Source organism: Salvelinus sp. IW2-2015, linkage group LG9 (assembly GCF_002910315.2).
Source record: "Salvelinus sp. IW2-2015 linkage group LG9, ASM291031v2, whole genome shotgun sequence".
In the NCBI taxonomy this organism is placed as follows: Eukaryota; Metazoa; Chordata; class Actinopteri; order Salmoniformes; family Salmonidae; genus Salvelinus; species Salvelinus sp. IW2-2015.
In genome coordinates this window covers 26,918,120-26,923,634 of record NC_036849.1, presented here as the reverse complement: position 1 = coordinate 26,923,634, position 5,515 = coordinate 26,918,120, and the positions used below count along the sequence as shown (strand labels likewise).

Sequence of the window (5,515 nt, the reverse complement as noted above, 5' to 3'; positions counted from 1 at the left end):
ATCTCAAATGTAAAATATTTTTTGATTTGTTTAACACTTTTTTTGTTTACTTCATGATTCCATATGTGTTATTTCATAGTTCTGATGTCTTCACTATTATTCTACAATGTAGAAATGGGTAAAAATAAAGGTGTGTCCAGACTTTTGACTGGTACTGTATGTATAATATATATATATATATATATATATATATATATATATATATATATATATATATATATATACAGTATATTGTCCCTTGACTGTGGATTTCTGACATGCATGACTGAAGTTGCATGCTGACTTTTTCCTAAATATCTTAACACATTTCAACTGAAATCTGTTTTGTTGAGAGATCGTCAGGTAGTATACAGGGATTTTCATTAAACATGTGCAGTTCCTTAACAATAATGCATATATTACTGTAGGTGGATGGAAATTATCCAACCATTATGTAGAAGTGTGGAAATTATGTTGAATATAATAATAAACGACATTTATCAATCTGACTCCAATATCTGCGTCTATAGGATCTAGTCAAGGTAGCGAGCCTTGCGTCACCACTTAGTAGGCTATGACTTTAATGAACATTGCACCGTTATGCAATTATTTAGATGCCAGATAATTGGGGCAGATAGCCTAGTGGTTAGAACGTTGGGCAAGTAACCGAAAGGTTGCTAAATGGAATCCCCGAGCTGACAAGGTAAAAATCTGTCGTTCTGTCCCTGACAAGGCAGTTAACCCACTAGACCGTCATTGTAAATAAGAATGTATTCTTAACTGACTTGCCTAGGTAAATAAATTAGATAATCCTGGCCACCAACGTTTGGAAGAGCTACCATAAAAACGAAATGCGATTTCTCAATTCAACTAATAGTATTACATGATACATTACATACTACTCAGAGAAAGACAACATGTCTTCAATTCAGAATAATATATAAGATAAAAAACAGTGAGATTTTGCAAACAAATTCTCAAAGAATGAACAAAAATGTATCGTCCTTTAAACCAAATTCAAGCAGAAACTCACGCCCAAACCGAATTAACATTTCTTTGCACTTTGCTAGTTAATAAAAGACAGGAAAACACACCCAGATTCTAATCAACTAAATGTAAATGATAGAAGCGCACCCTGTGTCGCTCCTCTTTGAACTATCTGCAGTCTGACGAACAAAATAAAAGTTCCCCTGTAACTAAATCCATAGCACTTACAGTACAATTAAAACGTTTAAAATGCGTAGTTCTTTATGAACTCATGAAACAATCCAAACATGACAATTTAATTCACACAGTAACAGATTTCACGATTTCCACTACATCTTGGGAGCTAAACAAATTCACAAAAAACTTCTCATATCTCCAAAGGGCCAGTTTGACGAGAATGTTCACTCTGACAGTGACGGGCGACTTGTGCCCTCTGCTGGCCAGAACTGGTAGCTAAATTTGAGTTCACAAACAGAATCAGGAAGCCACCGTTGACAGAACACAAGCCACTCCTACTCATTTGAAGAAACATTTGAAGGAAAACGAAACTTAAAGCTATCTGGTACTCTTGCTGTTTGTTGGTGTGTGTTTGAAAATGACAGAGGCTATGGACTCGATCAGTTGTTCTATCTGTCTGGATCTACTGAAGAATCCAGCGACTATTGCTTGTGGACACAGCTACTGTATGGGTTGTATTAACGGCTGCTTCGATCAGGATGGTTCGAAGGTGGTCTACAGCTGCCCCCAGTGTAAGGAAAGCTTAATCTCCAGGCCCGTTCTGTGGAAAAACACTCTTCTGGCTGAATTGGTGGAGAAACTAAAGAAGACAGAATAACCCCAAGCTTCCCCTCCTGCTCACTATTATGTTGGACCTGGAGATGTGGAGTGTGATTTCTGCACTAGGAGAGTGTGTCTGGCCTCTTACTGTGAGACTCACCTCCAGCCTCACTATGAAGTAGCTCCCTTAAAGAAACACAAGCTGGTCAAAGCCTCCACACAACTACAGGAGAAGATCTGTTCTCATCACGACAAAATACTGGAGGTTTACTGCCGTACAGATCAGCAGTGTATTTGTTGTTTTTGTATGATGGATAAACATAAAGGCCATGATACAGTGTCAACTGCAGCAGAGGACTGAGAAACAGGTAAGAATGGAACTCTGCTGTTAGATATTACATATTTGCATTTAAACATAGTCTAATAATAGTTAATCTTGTTACCCTTGCCTCATAATAACTATAAGGAAATGTTTTGTCTACTACTGTGACACAACTGAAATGTCAAAGTACATACAGTAGATAAACATTCAATCACTGTTGCTAGGACTAAATTTATCTTTGAGGAATACATTGCATCTCATTAAGTCCATGCAGGGCATAACATGTTTCAAACATGACATGCTTGAATACAAATAGTTGGAAAATTTAATTTTCAAGTTTTTTGTAGAAATACAGAGTAGAATGTAATAAATAGCTAAATGAATTTCATAGGATTTATTTTTCTGCAGAAACAGTTCGGGGAGAACATCAGGAATCCCAGAAGAAAATCCAGGATAGAGAGAAGGAGATACAGGAGCTGAGACAGGTTGTGGACTCTCTGAAGGTGAGTGTTGGAAGGTGTGTGTTGGGGTCATCTATATTTACATTATATATACATACATACAGTACACGCATGCATACATACATTTCCAGTCTGTCTGGGGTCCTGGTGAGAGCTAAGTGAATGGGCTGGTTGACATGGACCCCTCTACTCTCTTTTTGTGTGTCCAAACAGCGCTCTGCACTGGCAGCAGTGGAGGACAGTGAGAGGAGCTTTACTGAGCTGATCCGCTCCATTGAGAGAAGACGCTCTGAGGTAAAGGAGTTGATCAGAGCCCAGGAGAAGGCTGAAGTGAGTCGGGCTGAAGGACACCTGGAGCAGGAGGTCGCTGAGCTGAGGAGGAGCGATGCTGAGCTGCTGAGGAGGAGCGATGCTGAGCTGAGGAGGAGCGATGCTGAGCTGAGGAGGAGAGATGCTGAGCTGCTGAGGAGGAGAAATGCTGAGCTGCTGAGGAGGAGAGATGCTGAGCTGCTGAGGAGGAGAGATGCTGAGCTGCTGAGGAGGAGAGATGCTGAGCTGCTGAGGAGGAGAGATGCTGAGCTGCTGAGGAGGAGAGATGCTGAGCTGAAGTAGCTCTCACACACAGAGGATCACATCCATTTCCTCTAGGTGACGTCACTAACTTAGATATACCTCACAAAATCATTTCCAAATGTCTATTTAGATTAATTTACCAATTAAATGTACTTGAATTAAATTAAGATCTAACTTTCTCAATACTTTTCCTTCTCTCTGTAGAGTTTCCAGTCTCTCTGTGTCTCTCCTGGATCTCAGGCCGTATCTCCTTTAAGCATTTGAAGACATCAGTCTCTGAACTGAAAGATCCACAACAAGACAACAAGGAGGAAATGGACAAGATATCTGGGGACGGTTGGTAAAATGCATTTCAAGATTTTGCATAGAATAATACCTCAAACTAACTGCATTACATACTACTAGACATAAAATAACTGCATGACATGTATTTGTGATAGGACCAAATGAATGTATAGATATGGGTAAAGTTTATCTAATGGAATGGCTGGTCATTTCATCAACCAATCCCCATATCTTCTAATAGCCCATCTCCCCTCTAGTTACCTGTATAACGTTTGATAGTGGACATGAATAACGTGGACCTGTGATAGAGCATTTACTAGCCTATCTGTCTCCATGGTGATTCAAGTTCAGATTGACCACCCTGCTGAGCCCAAGACTAGAATGTGAGTAAACACGGACTTGCGTGAGCACACACACACACACACACACACACACACACACAGACTTTTAATCAAGTGATTTTAATCACTTTATTTTTCATCTTCTCAGACTCCTGCCAGCTGACGTTGGATCCCAATACAGCACAACAGTACCTGTGTCTGTCTGAGGAAAATAGAAAGGTGACCATTAGTTCTAAGGTCCAGTTATATCCTGATCATTCAGACATATTTACCTTCTTAAAGCAGGTGCTGTGTAGAGAGGCTCTGTCTGGAGCCTGCTACTGGGAGGTAGAGTGGAGCGGGAATTGGGTTCGTATAGCTGTCTCATATAAAGGAATCAGCAGGAAAGGAGATGGTAATGAGTGTTTGTTTGGGGGTAGTGATCAGTCTTGGAGGTTTGACTGCACTCCATCCAGCTGCTGTTTCATCCACAATGATCACAGTACTGATATCCCTGTCCCATGCTCTTCCAGAGTAGGAGTGCACCTAGACCACAATGCAGGAACTCTGTCCTTCTACAGCGCCTATGACAAAATGACCCTCCACAGAGTCCAGGCCACATTCACTCAGCCATTCTATCTTGGGTTCATTTGCTGGATCATCTGAAGATACTGACACCTATTCAGTGACAAAGCTATTAGTCTGCTGGCCTTGTTGATACATGTACAGTAGGACAAAGATTGACTCACTGTGGCCGAAGTTTGATGTAAGATTGCAGATATCATTGAGTACAGACAGCATAGTTGCTTAATTTGCATGTACTGAGGGGTGAACAAAACCAAGTGTATATGAACGCATAATGAGACATTCATGCACTGGAAGGAGTTCTTGACAGGTGAAAGAGTCCAATCATCATTGAGTTCAGTTTATTCAGTGTCTGGTGGCACAACACTGCTGAACTATTTCAGGGGAAGAGACATGTGTACTTGATCGGGATGAGGTCATTTGACTTGGTTGCTACGCAATAAATGAGAGGTTAATTGGCTCATTTCATGAAGTGGAGCTTTGGTTCATGTTCACTGTACATCTGTTGGTTATTATTATTTGCAAAAATGTGTAGCTACACTGTACTTGCCTATGTAACTGCTGTACCATGTTAATACACTGGTAACAGGGACACATTGTAAAGTGAGACCGTTGTTTTTGTTCTAGTCCAATAAAACTGAGCCGATGATTTGTTGTGTTTTCTGTGTTACTATCCTCAGTGCAGCCTCTTGTTTGGAGTGGTTCAAGACCGCACAGATAACAAACAACAGAGGAGAGAAACATAACATAAAAATGTCAAAGATAAAGGCAAATGTATGCAAAAAGTAAAGAATTGAATAAAGTAGCCAATTAGTGAAGCTGTGAAGAGTTGAGTTCTAGTACAACGCTTGAAGTACAACACTTAAAGCTGCTTCTTCATCAGTGCAGACACAGCAGCACACTGGCTTGAACATTCTTTTGAGAACCCAACGGACTGATCCTTTCTTGGGTCGGATGGCAACAACCTCTGTAAATACCAAGAAGGTGAAAGCCTTTGGTTTCAAACACTGACCAGTTAATGGGCTCTACTACACCAAGCTTTTAAGACTAAAGGCTTCGTTCTCTGTCAGTGTAACCCATCTGCTTTCACGTCCTCTCTGTCCTTCTCTTCCCCCCGAGGTTGTCATTGGTAACCTCTACTGCTAAAAGTTGAACCCAACACGCTTCAGCTTCAGTTTGCTCCTCAATTCATGCACCTTGGTAGGAAAGAGAGGTAGCAGCAGTGA

General features: G+C 40.7%; 1 pseudogene; it reads left to right on the top strand.

Moving 5' to 3' along the window:
• Nucleotides 1-527: 527 nt before the first annotated feature.
• Nucleotides 528-4,938, top strand: LOC111968376 (E3 ubiquitin/ISG15 ligase TRIM25-like; annotated as a pseudogene).
• Nucleotides 4,939-5,515: the final 577 nt, after the last annotated feature.